This window comes from Sander lucioperca, chromosome 22, assembly GCF_008315115.2.
Source record: "Sander lucioperca isolate FBNREF2018 chromosome 22, SLUC_FBN_1.2, whole genome shotgun sequence".
Taxonomy (NCBI): Eukaryota; Metazoa; Chordata; class Actinopteri; order Perciformes; family Percidae; genus Sander; species Sander lucioperca.
Genome location: NC_050194.1, coordinates 12,656,791 through 12,679,724, shown reverse-complemented (window position 1 = coordinate 12,679,724; position 22,934 = coordinate 12,656,791). Strand labels below are relative to the sequence as shown.

The 22,934-nt window shown below is 42.4% G+C and overlaps 1 long non-coding RNA gene across 1 annotated transcript; it reads left to right on the top strand.

The window, feature by feature from the left end:
- Positions 1 to 522: 522 nt before the first annotated feature.
- On the top strand, positions 523 to 21,438 carry LOC118494216. The gene is made up of 2 exons (XR_004896298.1): positions 523 to 872; positions 20,949 to 21,438. It is a non-coding gene; the product is annotated as an uncharacterized LOC118494216 (long non-coding RNA).
- Positions 21,439 to 22,934: the final 1,496 nt, after the last annotated feature.

Sequence of the window (22,934 nt, the reverse complement as noted above, 5' to 3'; positions counted from 1 at the left end):
ACATCCACCCTGGATATTCTGGCCTCCCATCAGCTTGCTTGTCTTTCTATCTCCCTTTGTCTCTCTGTCTTTCTCCCTTATTGCTTGTGACTGAGATTGGACAAAGTCAAGTGGCAAATGATGCACTTTAAGGCACCATCCCTACAAAAGCATCCCCCTCACTCAGTGTGTGTTAACAAAACCTCTGTCAGTACTCTTCTGCATCATCTGGCTTATCTTGGTACAAATTCACACCAAGAGATAACAGTAGGCTAAAAATGCCTGCTTGACCTGTCCCTTGAGCTTTCAGACTGTAGGATGGAGAGGGGATGTGAACACTCCAAGGAGAGTGATGATTCAGGCTGCTACCAGTATTATTATTATTTTTTTGTTGAAATAGCGACCTTCTTTTTGTGAACTTTTTAACATGGGCTGATCTTTCCATCCATAAAGTCTCTTAAGCCAGTAGACCACGTTTCCATCCGTTAACAGGCCTTTTCCACCTTAAGGATTTATAAGACTATAAATAACTACTAGAAGTGTCACAATTGGATTTTCGATTTAAACTTATTTTTTCAACAGGCCAGCAATACCACAATAGGAGCCACTAGATAGCAGAAAGGTACTTTGCAACAACATTTTGAGTTTCTCAGAGTTTTTTTTGGCACAATTGAATGCACCATTAGTTCAACAATGTGAAGGCACAATGGAGCCCTGTCGGAGCCAGAGCCCACGTGCTTTACCTTCGTTTTGTGTTTACACAACTCACTCACGTGGAAGGCAAAATGTTGTCACACCGGTGACTTCAGGGAAGCAGAAGGATTTCTCTCTCCGTCATCTCCAACTCCCTACAGTGGCCATGGTGACTGGAATAGTCAAGCTACAGGCTACCGGTAAGCTAACGTTATTAAAGCTGCATGCTACCATCTGGTGAGCTACGCTGTGTCTGTTGTTGTTTTCTTCGGATGTGCGCAAGTGGAGAGAGAAATAAATACTGGGGGAATCGCCGATCCTGCTTCTGATTTCAGTAGTCGAAATCAGAGCTCATTTTGATAAATATCGACATTATGACACCCCTAGAGCTTGATTTATGGTCCTGCACGATTTGCTCTCTGCGTACAGCTAGGTAGGGCGCAGAGCAGGTTTCCTTAACAAGGGTGGCAAGGAAGCTCTTTCCCGTTGCTAGGTAACGACATGCTGTTATCTCATTGGTTGTGCTTTCGGAAAGGTCAGTTTAGGTCAAAGTTGAAATAATTTGAACTTTGAGCGCAGCGCAAAGCGGCAAATCCGAGCGGTGTGCGACGCCAGGGGTAGCGTAGCGCATAGTTGGACGCCACCGTAGGAAATCAATGGAACGGCCAGCGCAAAGCGTTTTTGTCGCCTGAAGTTTGTACTTGTGCGTTGGTGTGTGCGTCGATCTCAGCAGGGCCTGTGTGTGTGTGTGTGTGTGTGTGCGTGTGTGTGTGTGTGTGTGCGTGTGTGTGATTAGCTTCGGAGTAGTGGGAGAAACAATTAGTGTCTCCCCTGTGCTTTCTGACAACGGTGGGAAATCTGTAGCAGGAAAAAGTTAACCCTCTCCTTTATTTCATGTTGTTTATGAATAAGGAGAAACCGGAAATGAGAAGGGGGAAATGCAACGCTACCAAGCCACGGCCGAGGGACGTTGCCGCTCATGTTGCTTAAATTGCCTCCTTGAGTCCTCCACTTGCCTCCCTTCCTCGCGTCTTAGTCCCTCCCACCGAGGAGCTCACACAAGTGTCTTTGCTAGTTTAAGACCGACGCAGTTGTCAATTTCCCGTCCAGCGCCCACGTCGCTTAAATAACAAATGCACCTGCGCCCATCTTTGCGCCCATGGGCGTGCTGGTCTTACAGGGAGGTGTGTTCAGGTGAATTCTTGGCGTATTGCTATCTTGAGGCAGCGGGAAATGATCGCGCCATTGACCAAGAAAAACCTGGTCTAAAGTCAATAACGCAGCATTTCATTGTTATTTTAACAGCAAATTAGTAAAATGCACCTGGGCTTATGCACAGCGCGCACACACTATGCTTGTTACACACACACAGGGAAGCGCAGCAGCACACAAACATGCAAAAGATTATAAATAAAAATATTACGGTGCAAATCCGCCATCATAATAGCAATGTGCCAAGGTACAAACGCGCCTGGCTTTTAAAGGGAATGGGAGATGACACTCTGATTGGAACGCCCTAAACGCACCTGCACCATGCGCTTCACGCCGTGCGCTTAGGCTACGTTTAGACTGCAGGCCCAAATCAGATTTTTTTGGGGGTCAAGTGACCAGGTAGTAGTGTGAACACTCAAATCTTGCCCAGATCAAATTTTTTCAAATCAGATTTAGACCACTTCCATATGTGGAATATAACATTTTTTTTTTCAATGCGGTCGCAGTGTGAACAACCAAGGCGGATTTGATGCGACTTTTACGTCAATCTACATCGACATTTGTCACAATTAGGCGGGAGTTAGCCCTAGACACAGACAGTAAAATTACAACGCAGTCCTACCACTCCTGGCTTTGTCTCTGCATGGATCCACACAGACCTCTGTAGTGAATTTGCAGCCATAACCCCGCAAAAGGCCAAAATAGCCAATTTGGCTCTCTTTCTCTTCATTCTTCCCCTCCTCAGCACCTGCTCATTAATGTTACGGCTGCCATTACATAAACATTTTGAAATAAAAGTGAAAATGCTTACTTCCTCCATAACCTCCCTAACTTTAGTAAAACAAGGTGCTGCGTCTGATGTCATTGTTATTGTTCTTTTGCGCATGTGGGTCAGTTCGAAACCGCAAACAGTTCACACTGGAATCTGATATAGGCCACATTTTAAAAGTTAATGTGAACAGCCAAACAAAAAAAAAATCCGAATTAAGCATTAAGACTTGTGGTGTGAACGTAGCCTTAGATTGTTAAAATAGGACCCTAAGTGTGTTTGGGGAAACTGGAGCTCTGTAGAGTGACTGGTCTGAGAATAAAGCTGCTGCTTAGAGCGCTGGAAAAGACCAATGTGGATCCGCCAAATACTGTCCAATCTTTCCCCTCCCTATCCTACTGACACTCACATATCCACACAAACACACACCACCCAGCGGCAGACGAAGGGGGGCTTACCAATCGTGCTTTCATAAGCTGCCAAAGCGGCTTCATTGGCTTTAAATGGAGCCTCATTACCACTGTGCTTCAAAGCTCAACAACGGCATTTTCCAGCATGGGGTCTCTGTGTGTAGGTCTGTTTCCTAAATCTTCTCTTTTCCCTAATGTTTTGCTTTTCACCACATTGACGACTTTCCATTCTAATGATCTGTATGACTTATTTCCCCTTTTTTTATTTCTCGTTCCCCTAAGAGACAGCAAAAGCATGTGTGAATATCTGAGTGTATCTGTGAACACTCATGTATGCTTGTCTGTGAGTGTGTGTGGGTCACCAAGTACTAACCCCCACTGAAAACCACAAAAAATGTGGCGAGAAATCTGTGTGGACCAAGATCATAAATATTCAGTGGTGAAGGTCTGATCTCTTTCTCTCTCTCTTTCTCTGCTGCATGTCTTTCCTCTGAGTGAAACCAGCTGTCGACTGAAGAGACACCACTCCCTCTGGAACTGACAACATGCGTGACAATGACCACACCTCCGCTCGCACATCTGTCATCCTTCAATCTCTCTATCTTTCCATTTTCCCATTTAAACATAAAAAAGCACATTTCATTCCTCCAAAAGGAAATGTCTTTTTCTCACTTTCCAACCTATTCAATTTTCTAGCCCACAAATGGGCCAATCACATCCATGATACTCGTGGACAAGTTTCCGGACACAAATGCACAGTGGCGAGTATTGTAGGGGACTGCTGTCGCACAAAACTGGGATTCAGTGTTCCTTTGTTGGTCTTTTTTATTGGAGAAACAAACTTTATTGGGCCAGTGAGTGATTGAAAATGAGTTAGGAATAGGGGGTAATTTAAAACCAGTGTGGTCCTTGATAGGAGCATTGTGCAGCACAAGCCTGCTCCTAATCCGCCCCTCAGCTTTGTGTTTGATTGGGTACTGTTGAAAATAGGGATGAGTCTGCCTCTTCAAAGCCTGTAACATAAGATGTGTGTGTGTGTGTGTGTGTGTGTGTGTGTGTGTGTGTGTGTGTGTTTCCATGTATTAAGGTGATCACAAAAAGCGGATTGTGTGCAGATGGACAAATAGAAATTACACTGATACATTTTGCATAAGCCCTTTGTGGGTCGTCTCACTTATTACGGCACATTTCAATAGCTTGGCTTCAAGAATTACAATCCTGGCTTTAGGGCTGAGTAATTATTAAACGTTCACTTCAATGTGAGCGCAAACACTTTTAATGACATAGAGCAGCGTTTGATGAGTCCCACATTTTACAGGAGAAATGTATTCTGAATTAATAGATTTCTGAGAGCATTATTCATTCATTTTTGAGTGATGACAGACTGACTGGTGAAAATGTGCCATTTGAGGAGTATCCATTAGGGCTGCAACTAACGAATATTTTCATAGTCAATTAATCTGTTGATTATTTTCTTGATTATTCGATTAGTTGTTTGGTCTATAAAATGTCAGAAAATGCTGAAAAATGTGGATCAGTGTTTCCAAAAAGCCCAAGATGACGTCCTCAAATGTCTTGTTTTGTCCACAACTCAAACATATTCAGTTTACTGTCACAGAAGAGAGAAGAAACTAGAAAGTATTCACATTTAAGAAGCTGGAATCAAAGAATTTTTACTTTTTGTCTTAAAAAATTACTCAAACCGACTAATCGATTATCAAAATAGTTGGCGATTAATTTAAGAGGTGACAACTAATCGATTAATCTTTGCAGCTCTAGTATCCATGCTGAATTGGCTTTAAGTCCCGGTCGGTCATCTCAGCCAAACATTTGATTAAATATGCATAATTCCGTGGTGAACTAGGGGGCAAGCTGTGTTTAAAATAAATCTGACTCATTTTTTGGAATACACAGTTTCTCTATAAATGGACAGAGAGAAACAAGTTTTGTTGCAGAGTCCTGTAGAGCCAGAAAGGAATAGTGTTGCTAAAATGTCTTTAATCATTTTCAAAAAAAAAGGTTCAATAGTTTTCCAATCAAAAAACAAGTCTTCTTTGGACTGAAATTAGCTCTACATCTTCCCATGCTCCAGAGTCTTCCACTTCTCACTAATAAAATGACTAGATTTAGTAAGAATGCCCCTCTTTCCTCTAGGCTCAGGGCCTCTTTCAGCTCTACACCCCAGGCTATACTGTATCGTACTATGTTAGGCTGGGCCGATCCACTTCAGGCCCCATCTGTTGGCATTTAGCACCAGCTTCCCCGCCTCTGCACTGATCTCCGGTCTACATTAACTGCCCTAATTTGTCTGCCAAAGCCCACTCTGATTGCTACCATGTGATGTTATGTGAAAGGTGAGGGATGCCTACTTATCTGTGAAGACGGACAGAGAGAGAGAGAGAGAGTGCAGGGGGAGGGTTGAAAAAAAGAGAGGGTAAGCAGGGTTGAAAAAAGGTTGAGAGAGGAAAGGAAAGTGATTAGAGAACGACATGAAGAATAGAGACCGCATGACAGGATGGGGACGAGATGATTAGCGGTTGAAACGGCTCATGAAATGTGTAAAAAGTGATCTATGTGGTTTTGATGGTTTTGTAAAGACAGGGCTCTTTCCCTTCAGAGATAACTGTGACAGTGATGAGTCCAGACTGAGATGTCATCAAGCTCCACAGTCCACCAGGACTTTTGCTGTCAAGCTTCAATGTATACAACCCCCCCCCCCCCCTTGGGAGTTTGGAAGTTTCTATTCAGAGACTTTTTCTTTTCCTCTGTGTCCACTTCTCAAAAAAAGACCTGGAGGCTTTTCCATGCCAGTGGGAGTTGTGGTCTTTAAGTTTGTGACATTCAGACAAGTGGAGATCTGGTGCTGAGAAGAGCCTCAGGGCACATCTTTTTGTCATGGAGCAGTCATGTCTTGTAAACTAAACTAACTAATAATAAATACAATATACTGTTCTCCATCACCTCTATTTGGTTTCACATAGCATCAACTCCATAAGGTCGGCGTATACTTGACAAACTACTTTGTGCGACCTGCCGCCTAAAAGATGAGGTGTTTATTCATGTTTTGAATGACCACAAAGGCAGGGCAGAACACTTGCTGCCATGGAAAGTTGCGAAATGCGGGAAACCACACAAATGGAGATTACGGCACCCACTTGTCGACAGTAACTGTTGCGCTTGGTTTTACACATAAAGTGACAGAAGTAGTCTGGAGTCTACAGCCATGCTAGCAGCTGTGAGGCTGTACTGTAGCACAGCAGTGCTTTGAGCTTAATGCTAACGTCAACATGCTAACATGCTCTCAATGACAATGCTAACATGCTGATGTTTACCATGTTCACTATCTGAATTTGGGGTGTTAGCATGCTAACATTTGCTATTAGTCACAAAGAACAGCTGAGGCTGATGGGAATGTCACTAGTTTTGCAAGTATTTGGTCACAAACCAAAACAATGTATTAACCTGATGATGGCGCATCAGAAAAGTGTAGGAAGGGGTTTCAGACACTGTTCAAGGATCCGACAAGCACTTTATTCTAAACTTTATGGTGCGTTAATTATTACCAGAGTTAAGTTAAGCTATGCCTTGACAGCATCTTCTCCCCCAATGTTACATAGGCAAGAAAATATCTACATCTGACCCCAGATCGACATCAACAGACATGTGATGGATTTTCCCTCACTATCACCAGAGTCACAGGGTTATAAAAAGGGCCAGCCAAGCTCCCTACAGGCAGCAACCTGCTCTTGGCTCCCCCCTACGAAGCCTTAGCCTAGCTGTGGCGTGACTTGACTCTCAGCTGCTCACCAGGATGTGGTTGTGCCAGGAGGACTCTGTACCCTAATGACAGCTCCTGGACCATTATTCCTCCACCGTGTCTAAATCGGCCATGGATATTTGCACTTAAACATGTTAATGTAGTTTTAAAAATAGTCAGAGAGGAAAGGACTTGATCCATGGTGCTTTGTCTATTGCTTTTTGACAGTCTTGACATTCAATCAATCACTTGCCCAATAAATTCTTTACATTTACTTACACAGACTTGGTAACTATTAAAAACCAATGTCAAACTGGGCTGCTGTATTTGACAAAATGAGTGCACTGTGACTCCAGAGCAGTAACACAGAAGTGGTATCGATCCATCCCAAATAATTAATTGGTTAATGTTCATTTAGAGATACATTAACTCAACCCCAAATGATCTATTAAAGGATAACTACTGTTTTTTTTCATCCCTATTTTCCTATGTTTTTGTGTCTAAGTGACTGATGGGATCAACAATCTTTGAAATTGGTCAGGTATTAAGCGAGATCGCTGCAGTCGGCAGCGGCGAAACAAGCTACAATGTAAGTTAATAGGGCAATTGTCCAGCTTGTATTTACCTTGACAAAAGTGCTCGTTTTGCCACTGACAGGCTCAGATTAATATTCTAAGTGTCTGACAACATTATGGAAAAGATTTCTAAGGAGGTCAACCTTTCTGTTAAAGAGCAAGATCCTTTTTTTAAATATAAAAATATCCGTGAAATTGCATTCGCTAAACCCACCAGACTTCATGTAAATAAACAGTCATTTTAACATCGTAAAATACACTTCATTTAAAGTCGACAGAAACAAAATAAAACTATGAAAAGCCGTTTTGGGTCGTCTTTCCACTTTTCCAACCATCACAACTCTAGTTTTGGTTGAAATAAACATGATTTACATGTGAAAATATGTTGGCTCTATACACGCTAAAAGTATTGCTTTTTTTAAAGGAGTCTGGTGGGTTTGCGCTAGCGACTTCTTCAGAGCTGTTTCTGATTAAACAGAAAGGTCTCAAAGATGTTTTAAAGGTCTATCTCTGAAGGGATCCTTTCCATAATATTGTCAGAAACTTACACAATATTAATCTGAGCCGGTCAGTGGCAAAACGAGCACTTTTGTGAAGGTAAATACAAGCTGGACAATTGCCCTATTAACTTACATTGTAGCTTGTTTCGCCACTGCCGACTGCAGCGATCTTGCTTGATACTGGACCAATGTCAAAGATTGTTGTTCCCATCGGTCACTTAGACACAAAAACCTAGGAAAATAGGGTCAAGGTTGAAAAAAACGGTCGTTACTTTTTAAGGGAGATAGGGTGGTGGGATTTTGAGAGAGGACATTTTGTAGGGGAATGCTTCCTAAGGGAGCAGAGGGGCACCCTTCCTCCCTCCCGTCCACTAGAGGAAGTTCTGGACAACCAGGGCCTTGTGTCTGCCAGGGAAAGCAGGAATCAGGCTCTTGGTTCAACAACATAGGCACCTGTGAAAATATGGGCAGTACACCAGGTATCAAACCAAATAAACTCACCTTGGCGTAGAGCGAGGGCACGCTCTGATGACAGATGCCACTCGGCAGCCACGCCCGCGAGCCTATAAAACACCTCGCTAGCGTGATGGTAGGGCTAAGGACTAGATCTGGTTTTCATGGCATAGAGGCTTCATTTATGTAATAGTGTGTGTATTCAGATTCTAGTAAAAGCATGGATGCCAAAAAACTCTTAAACTGTATGGAGGGTTCTGGACTGCAAAAAAAGGCATACAGAGACATGGCTACACAGTAATAACAACCAAAATGCACATACAATGAGTGATTGAGGCTGCAATCAGTCATTTTTAATAAAAGCAAATTCCTATAAGTGTGTGTCACAGTTCAGTGACTAGCTGGGCTGTGCAGAACCCAAGCCTTGACATGGTGCTGTAAAACCAGAGGAAACCACACTTCCTGTCCTCTACTCCTGTTTCTTGAGCGTAATGGCTGAAGCCAAGCTATGGCCACGGCAACACAAGTAGTGGCTGCATGTAGTAGAGCTAGGCCACAAAATAAGAAAGCCGTCACAATTTACTTTGGCACCCTAACCTCAGGCCAGCATTACCAACGCCGACTAAGACCGCCAGGCGCTCAAAAAAATACACAAGACATGCTAGACGGGTATCCAGACACAGGCGAGAACCATCCTGGCATCATCCATTCCCGTTTCCTTTTCGTCCTGACAGGCATAATGAAAGAGTCATGCTTGGCAGAATGTTGACGAGCTTTGGAGTGGCGCGGCATGTTGGTAAATCATTACTTTTGAGCACTCGTTGCAGGAGAAGAAAAGGTACCTCATTGTGCAAACAGCGACTGGAAAAACAATCCGTACCAGCGCAATAGGCCAGAAACTCATAACCACTGGCTGAATAACCAAACCTAAAACTTTTCCTATTTTTAATACAGTAGCCTTGCATCCGGGAAGCCTGACTGCATCGCATTACACAAATTGTTCCCATCATAATGTTCTATGAACTTGTTAAAATCACACTAAATATGGTTAATGGTTATGTTTACCTCATGGTTTCCACTGTGTAAAGTCATATTTGGATCATTTTGGCACTGCTAATGAATTTGTCTTGATGAAGTTCAGCTTGGAATGTGAAACCTACAACAGTCGGCCTCACTAAAACAACTTATAAGTGACATAAAGATGGGATGTTTGCTTTGAAGTAACTGGCCAAAGGACCAGCAAAGATGTAAACAGATGTAATGCAGGTGTACAAACCTTATCACACAATACAAGAGCAATGGTATTCTGAGATATGGGACTGTCAGTAAGGAGCAATAGAGAGGATCTTGGAGTAGTGCTCCACCTGAATGTGCACCTGTCCTAGCTATCCCAGAAACCCGAGATAGAATGGGGGGCAGGGGAAGCTCCATCGAAGTGATTGTGACAGAGCCAGATGTGCTACATGTTGGGTTTTTTTCAGAATTTCAACAGACTTTGGCGTGCTTTATGTCTGCTAAAGGAGACATCTTATAAGCAATAGGACATCAGTATTCTACAAGTTCTTGTCTTAAAATGAAGATGCTTCTTTTAATGCTTAATAATCCTTTCTCCTTGAACCAGCATGCGCTCTCACGTGACCTTTAGGTTCTACTCATATTTTCTCTCATGCCTCATGCTTTGAAAAGTCAACAATGCTGTTCATATATGAAGGCTTGTGTGTTTACATAGCCCACTGACACAAGCAGGCCATTTTGCAGAGAGATGAAACAGCTTTGCGCATAATCATAAACACAGCAGACCTGAACGCAGCATCATGAAGAAGCACTTAACTCCTGAATCCAGCTATATCCCCTCTGCTGCAACACAAAAAAAACTACAAATGACCGTTATCTTTGGGGTCCAAGTTCAGAGGCAGTTGGGGCTACGTGTGCCAGGGTGCCATGACAAAGTTATGATTATTATTTCAAGGCTGAGGTGAGGAGAGGGTTATTGGGGGAAAGGGAGTGGGGCAGCCATACCACACAAAAAGCATGCATAATAACAACCAGGTGAGAGGGCTTTGTAAGCTCACTGGAATGCAGAAGACTCCTGAAGCCGCCTGATTGCAAAAATAAAAACTAGGATTAAAAATGAGTGAGAATTGAAATGAAGAAAACGAAAGAAGAAATATTTTGTTTGTCTTCCTTGTCAAAAAACACCATACTTGACCTTTACAAATTGCCAAACTTGTAATTATAATAGAATTAAGTGCAGACGGCACAAGCCAAACTTGGTTTCATAATACAAAATCTGTTTGTTTCATGCAAGAAACGCCATAGGTCTCAGCAGCTCTCGCCTGTTCTACTCTCTAACCAGAACTCCTCTTCATTCCTTATTTATCTTTCAACAAATCGACCTACTCAGTCAGTCAGTTAAGGGCGACATTCAGTGGGAGTCAATTACAAGTCACCTTTTGAAAAGTCCCCGAAGACCTGTTGGTTTGTGGTGTGAACAGGGGTATCGCATTACACATCTAAAGTGAGCTGCAATAGGCTGACAGCCATTAGAAGGTGTTGAGCTACAACATGGCTAACACCAGCCCTACAATAACCACTGTGGTTATGACTTTTCAGCGGTGGTTAGCCCGGCCTACTGTGGAGTTTGATCGACTCAAGCGCTTTGGAGTGAATTAATGTTGACTTGTAGCCATTAGCGTTTTACCTTAGAAATATATGGACCTGAATAGTTATTTGTGGGTAGGTAATTCAAAGCCGATTTGTGACATCTGTCATCTGAAAAAAATTCTCTCTGACAGGCATGTTTGTTTTGCTGTGAGGTTTAGCCAAAACAAGAGTTTAGTAGGTTTAGAGAAGGTGAAAATGTGTTTGAGAATTTCACAATCTCAATGTTTAAGGAAAAATATATTTCAGGGTGTAAAATAGTTCAATACTGAGAATAAATTCCCTCTGAATTCCCTTTTAATGGCATGAATTATTATGACTTAACTTCTGTTAGCATAATTAATGAGCACCCCAAAAGAATGGACCACTCAAGTAGTCCCTGCTTTAATGTTAAACTTTGTTATGACTTCTTCATGTCTTTTATTGGTGCACACTTGTGATTCCCCAAAAAACAAAAGATGAGCTGTATAATCACATGCCATTATCCAGGTGACTATCTTTATATTTCTCAGTGTAATACATGCATCCTTTCATTTTTTTTTAACTGCCACCATCTGGTTTTAATTAAGAGGCCATGTGGATACCCCCACCGCATATACACACCTCCCCCCCCCAAAAAAAAAGTTAGAACACGTGGAAAGTTACACGTGTGTGGAGCGCTCGCTTTTATACCTGAGAGGTGAGCTCTTTTCGAGAAGGACGGTGGCTAGACTGTGAAGAATTTATCAAAATGAATAAGGGTTTTAAGAAAGTGATATGCAGGCTATTGTTGTTAAAGTCAGCCAAGCTTTTATCCTTCACAGAAGCATGTGGCCTTGGTAAAACAGTGAAAAGCGCTAAAAACCCACTGTACACTAACTGTCCTCCATTGAAAAACGCTACCATAAGTTGTTTGTTCAAGCAGCAATTAGGATGTACGTTTTTAGTGCCGGCGCCCTCTAGAGGGCCGTAGTAATTAGGATGGGAGCAAAGCTTATAAGGTGACAGTCAAATTCGACGTAAGGAGGTAGGTTGGGGTGACGGATGGGTCCTGTGTGTCATATTTCCTGCCCCCGCTAATTAATGAAACGCTCCTATGGGTTGTATTAGAGGACAGGAATAAACAATCTGTATCGTATGGTTTGGAGAACTTGTTGGCTCAGCACCAAACAGCAGACAGACACAGTTAGCGACGAGCTGGTGAACATGGTGGAGCATTTAGCTGCTAAGGAGCCAGATATTTCCTTCAGGAGTTGGTAGAGACCAAAACAGAGCGTAAAAAAGAGTGAATAGTGGATTTAAATTTATCAGGTGGTGAGACACACAACTCCAAATAAATGATAATGTTGTGTGGTGGAGGTGGGGATGGATGAATGGGTCAAGCAAACAGGACTCACATGTAGAAGTATGTGTAGTTGAATTACTTAATTAAATCACTTGTAGTTTAATTACTTAAATGTCCATGTAATTTATTTATGTTGGCAAAACAAAATGTAATTTAAAACCTTGAATTAAAAAAAAAATTGTGACCATAAACATTCCATTCACCAGACATTTCAGTGCTTCATGTTAATGACTTTTTCCATTGAGGTCTGTCAAGTTCCCTGTCAGGGAGGCAATCAAAAACACAGTTACTACAGAGAGAGTGTCGTCTAGTTGCCAACAAGTTCAGCATATTAATTTAGAAGGTGATGATATGGCAATGTTGTGTTCACACTTTGTTTCTGCTGCCTCCAGTGGCCAAAAGACTCTATTTATTGCATGTTTGATTCAAGAGGTACATTTCCCAACTTCATCACCTTACAATTAGATTATACATTTGTAAATTTGACCCAGTCAGTACTTGTGCAAATGACGTGCAAATGTTTTAGTGTTACTGTCAACACAAAAAGTCAGTCACTGATGTTGTCTGTAAACCCTTAAAGCTAGCCTACATCCCTAACAGCTGCCTTCCCGCCTCCATCCCTTCAGCCTTGGTGCAGCACAAGGATTCCCCTCACTCTCTCCTTCTGTCTATTTGTCTTGACATCTTTTACCACCGTGCTAGCCGCTGCGTCTATCCTTCAGCCATTCTCCCACGGTAGAGCGCGCAGTCGGTGCTGCAGATGGTATGGACCTCCGCCCACTCTGAGTGTTCCACCTCACAACCTCATACCTGTGGCCAAGCCCAGCTGCAGCAGTACAAACACAGAGAAAGCCTGCATTCCTATGCACCCTTGGCCTGTCTGTCTGCTTAGCATCAGCCACTTGTGGCAATGTTAGCATAATGTTAGATGACGTTGAAGGTGAAGAGAGCACAGCTGCTGCTGCAGTCCAGGCAGCATACAGAGAGTCAGCCAACCCATCAGCCAGGATGCACTGAATCCTGATGCACTGGGCTTACCACAGTTTGGATCGCATCAACCTCCTACGTGTCAGTATTATTTCTAAGAAAACTTAAAATTTTAAATCATTTAATGTATTTTTTTTTATTTTTATTTTTTATTTTTTGGGCTTTTCCGCCTATATTTGATAGGACAGCTAGGTGAGAAAGGGGAGAGAGGGCGGGAAGGCATGCAGGAAATCATCACAGGTCAGATTAAAACCCTGGACCTCTGCGTTGAGGTATGAACCTCTCAGTATATGTGTGCCTGCTCTACCCACTGAGCCAACCCGGCCATACCATTTAATGTATTTTTTATGTTTTTTTGGAACAAATTGTACAAACGCTGCAATATATTTTTATGCCCGAGAAGTCCTTAAAATGTTTAGAAATGTGAACATCTACAATACACACACACAAACTAAAAGACACAAACCAAAGGAGTTCACTGCAACTATATTCCCAATGTAAAAACTTGTAAAAACAACCTGTAAACCAAAGTTCATTCAATTAAGCAGTGAGTGAATGTTGGATCCGTTTAACAAACAAAGCTCTACACAGCATTCATAATTTGCCTAAACTAAAAGCATCAGGGATGGATCTCATCCAGGTGAAATAGAAGAGACTTGTTGTGGAAACACTGCTCATGTTGAAAAGTAAACTCTGTAATTCCATTTTGTTATGATAGCGATTTGAACCCCTTTTAACATTTTTTTTCTATTATGATGTTGATGAATTTGTCTGAATCATAACTACACTCGTCTTTTATATACGTAGTGCTCCCTCGCTCACCTAGATTTAGGCCTAAGTATTGAGGTGTCAGACTTGACAATGACAATGACAATGAAGTGCCATATTTTCTTTTAGTTACAATAGTGTGTATTTTCATACATATGGAAATAAACAGCATGAGCCCAGTTGTAATAGAGTTATCTTGCATATTTTCCATGTTTTGCAATGCCTGAATCAGATTAACAGCAGGTTTCCTGCAACACTGGCATATTTCCTACAGTTTGTTTTAGTGAGCACCACAATGTGCTAAAAGTGAAGTATTTCAGCTTTAACCGGTTAATGCATGTTGTTACTTACGTCAATCCTGCTCAGTTACGTCGTTAACCACTTTACCCTGTAACCCTGCCATTTGGAGCTTTACACGCAATTAATAAAAATATACTTTAGTGGAATAGTTTTGAAAAGTTGGGAAATACACAGGCTTTCTTGGCTAGAGTTAGATGAGAAGATCATTACCACACTCATGTCTGTATGCTTTTATATATAAGCTGCTTAGCTTAGCACAAAACTCATTCAGCCTGTGAGGAAATATGTGGCTATGATGAATGTGACTAATCACTGAATTTTGTGATTAGTCGTGACTTAAATATCTAATAGAAAATAGAATTGTTTTTTCTATGGGTTATGGGTCTATGTCTGCATATGCAAAAGTGTGCATATGTCCGACCCAGCCAGTCTCATTAAATGCATCCTCAGGCTTGTAAAGGCCCTTCAGAGAGGCACACCTGAGCCAACTCGTAAAGCCTCCAGGCGTAGCGACCTGTGCTGCGGTCTGCCTGTCTTGCTTTGTGGCTGTTACACATCCCAAACTTACACAGCTAACTTATCACCTGGTCATGCATACTCAACGTCTTGCCTTCTCTAGTTCTTGATTGTCGTGTGTTGTTACTGATTACTCAGTTCCCGGTGTACATTCATTTCAGAATTTCTTATCTGTGATTCAGCCCCTGTCACCTTTCACCGCCACACACACCTGCACAGTCACTTAAATATCTGTTGTGGTTCCAAACCCCTCATTCACTTTCCCTTTATAGCTTTTCCTTCCACCGACACTGGATAAGTACATGTTTGTGTGCAGCTTAACATTCTGAACAACCTATGCTCACATAAACGTGCATACAAACATACGCACGTAGAAACACACACTCCCCTCCTGTAGGTATGCATCCATATGAATGGAGCTTATGGCCAGCAGGGTGGAAGGTGAGCTTTTCCCATTGGGAGCTCTGCCAGTTTTCTTTTCATTACTCTACCTGGGGGCTGAACCCCCACTATCACAATAAGCTTTATTTTTATCGACATGTCCAGACGGAAGCGGCATTCCAGGGAATTAGGCTCAATTTCACTTGGCCTCCAGTGTTTTTAGGGAATATCGTTCTCCCACAAATGACCCCCCTCCTATCCCCAATTTGTTTTGCATATGGAACATGCTGCTTACTGAATATCATTTTTTTTAAAAGGTTGCATTGCAGCAGTTATTGTGCACTCTGTTTACACCCATCATCCATGGTTTCCATATGAATTTGCCAAAAGGTACATGTGAAAGACTTTTTATCAGATTATGAGTCAAATCTGCTTGGAAATATGTAAATTTTATCAGGTGTTGTCAGATAACACAGTATGACATCCCACCTGGTACAGCAACTGTTATGTGAAATGTTGTACTGTATCTAGCATCGTTTGCATACTTAGGGGAGCAGTAAAGCCACATATTTGTCTAGTATTCTGTGTTAGTGTACACTAGAGCAGTGGTATTTTTGAGGAATGGTCACAGACCTACGCCCACATTGCTGTTGTCTGTAAATCAACGTTCAGAGAGAAGCCAAGACGACAGTAAGAGTTAACTGTTATATCTTTTAAATATATAACACTTGAGTACAAGGTCCAGTTGGGATCATTTAAAGTTAAAATCAAAAAAACTACAATAACAATATCATTTTGGTCACTTAGTACTGCCAGTGTAGCACAACTTTGGTACAGGGTATGGCCAACTAAAGAAAGCTGAAACCAATGCAGGTCTTTCCCAGGATGTTATGTGTTCTATACATTTGGAAGACGCAACGGAGCTTTTTCAATAAATAAAAAAAAACAGAAGAAGTCAGTAAGCAGCTTGTCCTAAAAAGTGCCATGCACCTACAAAAAGTAAAATGTCATCAACAGAAAAATTCTAGGAAAAAAAACAGAACAGTAGTGGCCATATTGTTTGACAAACAAGTAATCTCTGGGAACGATTCTTATCAAGTAAAATTGAATAAAAGCAGGAGGAAAGGCTATTTGCCTTTAACTGACTAACCAATCAGAGATTCTCACTTAGTAAATGTAGAAACAGTAACACTGAAATAGCTTTACAGAGGATATAGTGCAATCTTTGGTAGAGAGCATTTTATTTGCTCTTTTTCTCAATGGTTTTGTCTAAATCTTAAATGCAACTACCGCTGGAGGCACACTTAAAACACAGACCCTTAAGACACACACACACACACACACACACACACACACACATACACATACATATATATATATATATACACACACACACACACGTATGTGCAGGAGAGCCTGTCTGTTTTTCATCTCTCTTTTACTCATTTATTTATTCTTTTCTCTCGTGATCTGCTGAGGAAACTCAAGTCAATAAGTAAACTGGGCTTTTTCTCATTTTTATCAACTTGGCAAAATAAACCACATTCTGTATTAATTTATTAAGTAACGTCAGGTTTTTTCCTTTAATTATTGGCCCACTGTGTTGTTTTATGCAGGATGGTTTGTAACTCTAGCCGTGACCATGTCAGCATGTCTGGTATGAGAGAATGCAGGAGAAACGCTACCATTAGTGGAAGAGGTTAAACCACTGGCTGTGGAAACTGTATCTACAGCCTTTGGGTCAAACCACAAGTATAAAGTTGATGTCCAATACTCTGAAGCCTTTTTATAACCCCAAAAGTGGAGTTTTCTCCTATGTACATTTGCCTGTCCTGATGCTAGTGCTTTATCTGCACTTTGTTAAGATTATGTCTAATCAGAAACAGTTGGCGAAAACACCTGCTAAGGCTCAGTTTCTACCATCATAGTAAGGAAATAAACTGCTGGCAATAACGTGCGTTAGCCTCAGCCTATTAGTCTTTTATCATCCATGGTTTGAGGCACGGGAGTTTGGTTGGGGGGGGTTAACCTTGGAAAGTGGCAGTCTGAGTCTGTATAGAGCACCCCACCTGTAATTATCTGGGGATTACCCCTTTATATGAGCAAGCTTTATAGCGTCCGAAGGGACTTCCTGCCCCCACCGCCCCCCCGAAAACCCTCCAATAAAAAGCCACCTCTGTAGCATCACAGCAGGGCACCAGCCAATCAATGTTTTTTCCCCAGAACTCCATGTTCACCAGATTGATTGTTAAGGGACATTCAGGTCATGTGGACTCATTTCTATGTAAAAAAACGGCAGTATTTAAAGATGGTGGTTCAGTCAGTGTAAACGGAGAGGTTGGCGTACCACCTGCTCTCACGATATGGATGTTTTCACAAGCAGCATGCCCACAGCTGGAATACGTCTTCTCTCTTTTGGATTGTGAAGCTCACTAACCACCTGGATTTAAAGGACAATTCCGGCGCAAAATGAACCTAGGGGTTAATAACAGATGTGTACCCACTCGATCGTTCTCTCTTACAGCGCTAGTATTCGCGGCACAGGGAAAGTAAAAACAAATCGCTATTTTGTACCACTAAAAAGGCTCAAAATATCACCAAACTTCAACAGTAGCATGCATAATGAGGGTCCCTAAATGTTAACCGAAGTATTGAGAACTTTGTAAGTGTACAGACAGTTTATTGAAAAGATAGATTATAAAGACACTCACGTTCATGTTTACATTCGGCCGCCGTCTTGAAAACCAGTCATAACTTACAGCTGGCGATGCAAACTAAAATCAAAAGCAATTTGCTCAATGTGTCTGAAATAATTGCACCGATGTAAAACATAACTTGTCTAGTGTACTTACTCAGTGGATAACTGTCCATCCGGTCTGGGTCGCCATCTCCAATTTATTTTCGGGACATGGAAAAAAGTTTCAAGTACAGCCCTGTTTATCAGAGAGGGGAAATCTTCAGACTGTACAAAACACTGCGTCTCTTGGGTGTCGCAACGCAACAGGTCCCACTCCGTGCAACACAGACACTCCTGTTCGGTGGCCATAGCTTCACAATGTCCGCAGGTACACCACCAGTTTCCCGAAGTACGAGGCTGTGTTGCGGCATTGACTACCGGTAGCTCTCTCTCTCTCGTAGCCCTTTCACAGAGCTCCTGCAGCTCTTCGTTCAATAAACTGTCTGTACACTTACAAAGTTCTCAATGCTTCGGTTAACATTTAGGGACCCTCATTATGCTACCGTTGAAGTTTAGTGATATTTTGAGCCTTTTTAGTAGTATAAATAGCAATTTGTTTTTACTTTCCCTGTGCCCCGAATACTAGCGTCGTAAGCTAATCAGCGGTCCGCGCTAGCTTGTTTCACACTACAAACACATTTGATTAGCATGAAAACATGTCCCAGAGAGCGATCGAGTGGGTACACATCTGTTATTAACACCTAGGTTCGTTTTGCGCCGGAATTGTCCTTTAACAGGTGACTGGAACAATTTTGCTGTTAATCTCTTATATTTGAATAGTAGCACTGATCAAATCACTTGATGTCTCGGGATGCTTTCCAGCTCAAACCCTACAAGGCACAACTCTTAATCCACATTTCGTTAAAGGGAACAAGGAAAAGGAAAGAACTGTAAAACCAGGCAGGAATTCTGTTTATGGGGCGCCAGAACACAGCTGCCTGTTGGAGCTGGCAATGGAAGTCTGTGTCATGGGTGAAGCTGCTGGATCTATAGTGGCATTTACCAGATGGTTATGTCTTTTAAGCACACATATGTATATAGACTGACAGATTTAAAAACACAGATACACACCTCTACATTGCACCAGCTATGTTATTGCTCCTGGACTGTGCCTTTACAGCCTGTAGCACCACTGTCGCACGCAATGTACCGACTGAAAGCTCCCCAAGTCACAGAGAGAGAGGGGAAGCCAAAGTGGGAGGGTGCGTCAGAAAGAGCATGCAAAGGAATTAGACATAGAGTATGAAAAAAAAAAAAAAACGTTAAGTGACTCGTTTAGCTTTGCCAAACACAGTCACACCCAACTCAAAGGATCAACTGAGTTGCACCACTTGTCCACTGCCAACCATGAACAATTTATTTCATGGATCAAAATTTCAATCTCCATTAAGTGAGTGATTGGGGGAAATCCAAGAGAACATTTTGTAAAAGCTCTGTTCTATTTTGTTAAAAAAAAAGTACAGTTTACATTTCACAAACTGAAAGATTAAAGCAAATAATAACATATGATGGTTTCCTTAATTCCAACTGAGAACAACTTGGGTCATCTTCTTTACGATGATCATTGTTGACCTTTCGAGGAATGAGCAATAACAGAGTTGTAGGCACACTAATGTGCGAGTTGGCCTTGTTTCCTCTGTTAAAGCTTTAGTGCGTAACTTTTTGATATTAATGAACGTCCGTTATATTCAAGCCATTGCCAAATCAGCTCCACACACAGTCTCTCTGTATTTCTCAGCATGGCTATGTTCAGAAGATTGTGTCGTCCGGTGACTTTCCCGCGCAGAAACTCTGAAGATAATTACCTCTTCTGAAGAGTCCATCATGTTTTTTTAATCCTCTGTGTCCTCCTTGGCTACTAGCAACTGCAGTGCGTGATCACGGAAGGCTTGTATCATGTGGACGCGCTGACAGTTTTGTTGTCATTACTTAGAATTCCTCATGGGGGCGACAGAAACTACGCACTATAGCTCTAAGGGAAAGGATGAAGCTCAAACCTGCAATAACCAATTATTTTGGCCACTTGGGGCAGCGGCAACAAGCAGCACTGACATGTTTTCACCTTTTAAGTTGATATAGCTCACAGCTAGCACTATCATTTATTTGGAGTCATGTTTGTGTCCACCAAATGAATGTATGTCCAATATTCACTCCTATTAGCTCTATTTCGGTCTCTATCAACTCCTGGGGAAAATATAGCCTGATCTCACAGAAATAAGTGAAATGACCACAACGTCTTGAACATTGCATTACGTGGTGGTAAGGAGTCATTGCTAAACGCTCCACTTAGTTCACCAGTCGGTCGCTAACTTTGTCTGTCCACTGTTTGGTGTATGACAGGTAGCATACAGTGGATTTGTTTGAGCTTTTAACAGCTGTCTGCTGTAAAAAGACACTGATGAGAATGGTAAGAGTGAACCAAGTTTTGGCCTGAAAACCAAAACGAGCTAAAAAGAGGCTAAACGGATCAGGTTGTGCTTGAACACAACTAGTTCTGCCACAGTTATGATTTTTTTTTTAACAAAGTGAATGATTGTAGCATTGTGGCTTTTTTCAAGCTACAGGAGCCACAGAGAAAGATCTTGTACAGGAGACACGTTTACCTTCACAGGTCTGTGGTCCCTTCTCTTTCTCTGAACTTGGCAAGGTGCTTCCCCCAACAATTACAACCAGATGCAAAGTATAGGTCAAGAGGGGCCATTCCCTTTTATTAAAGGGTTTATTAAAAATAATACAGGGGGAGGGGGAGAATCATACTTCATCATTCTTTTTGTGGCTATTTTTTCTTTGGCAGCGCATGCAGCCGTAGCAGGTGCTGACATTCCTTCTCCACTTCCCTCTATTCCAACCCTCTTTCACTCTCTCCTCAGTCTATCCTCACACTCACTCCCTCTCTTCCCTCTTATTGTTCCCTTTTTAATTGCAGATATAAAAATGGCCAAATGCTGCCCCTTTGATGGTGAGGGACATTCCTGGCATCTCTCAGATGTCTGTGCTGCTTTGCGGTAACCCAACTCCGGTTGAAAGCATTTTCCTGGGAAAAAGAGGCGGCTCGCAATCGACGGGGCACAGGGACACCTGCAGCTCTGGCGCAGCGGCGACTACAGATCAGCCCTGGACGTGACTCAACACCGAACACACACACACACACACACACACACACACACAAACACACACGCACACACGCACACACCCTGACACTTGCATTCACAGAAAAAAGTACTCCAGCACTCGCCTATGCTTCCACACACGTACGGTACATTCCACTCTGCAACTTCCCCCACCTTTCCAACTGCCTCTCCGGTTCATTCAGTGATGTCCATGCTGATGAGTGTATTACGGTGAAAATGAGGACAGCTGCTCCCATAAACCCTGTCATCAATTTGTCTCAGTCATTAAAATTGTCTGTAATTGGCCTAATTGTGGTCAATCATGCTTGCCAATGGTGCAGAAAAGTGTAGGGTATCTTTTTACAAGAAGAGTGGATGATGAAGTTGGAGCGGGCCGCTCTGCTTCGGAACAATGATTGCTAAGTATAATCTTTGTCTAATCCTCACCGCAAATGACCTATTTGATCAAAAGGAGAACAAATGATGCACTAATGGCAGACAGGTTGAAACAGTATGAGGCCGTCTTTCCGAATGTCAACTCCAACTTGTTTTATTTTTACTCGACAGTCCAACTGCCGAGCTCTGCTAAAAGTCAGTATATAATTTGATCAGTCGCAGCACCTCATGACAGGAGCTGAGCCGCTGCAGGATTCCATTCTTAGACCTACACGGCGAGGGCTGCTGAGACAAAACCCTTTCAGGTACTGTGAAACTAAATTCCTCCAGCGGGGGCCATCGACTGTCACTCTTGACCGTGGGATGATTGACTCCAAGAATACTTTCTACTCTTCAAACATCGCATTTCTTATGCACACAAACACGGACACATTGAGCGTGAGGAGAATGTGACAGGCGGCCGTGAGTGACAGCTAAGCATATGCTGAAGAGCTTGGAGGAGGGAGTTGGGCAGACGGTGTGAGTTTCTAGGGAGGTGTGCTGGGGCAGCTCAGGTCGACCGGGACACATGGCTGCGCTGGGAGGAATTTGTATTAAATTCATCTCCCCCTCAAAATTGTTTCCAGCCCGCGGCCATCAAAACGCTGTCAAATCACCAGCTCGCTCTCAGTGTCTTCTCTTTCTCTTATTCCCCCCCGCCTCCACCACTCACCTCCCATCACACACACAGACACACACAACCCTTCGTTCTCTCTCCACTTTGAATCTACGCTTACACAAACAGTCAGAGAAAGAAGGGTGGGGGTGGGTGTTAGGGCTGTCTGAGCTGCAGTGTGTGTGTGTGTTCAAGCATGTGCATTGCTGCCTGTATTGTTGTGTGTATGCATGTGTGTGTGCAGCCTTGTTCTCAAGCCATCAGGAAAGGTCTAACCTCTAAAATACCGTGCTTGAAATAATTTCGGCGCAACTGAAAATATGTCTTGTGATTTCATGCATGCTTGGCAGCAGTAATCAATCTCTTTGAAGTGGTGGCCTGTCTCATTTGGAAACCAAATAAATGGCCAATTTCACTGAGTTGTTTGACATCAGGTTAACTGATTGTGGAAAATAGGACCATGATTTTAACTTTTTATGTCATAGCATATCATATCAAGTGCCTCTCTTTGTTTTCTGCGTAGTTATCTGAACTGTCTTTGCCGCACCCAAAGAAATTATTGAATGGAAAAGGAAACCTTTCAACCCTTACAGCACATTTTAGCAAGTGAAGTTCTACGCCTTTATCGCCACCACCACCAACATATCTGACGTCGGGAAAGGTTTCCTCAGAGTTCTGGTCCTAGGTCATGGTTCTAGGTCCCAGCTGTGAGCGGTTTGATGGTTGGTTGAGTTCAGACAGCAAAAACAAC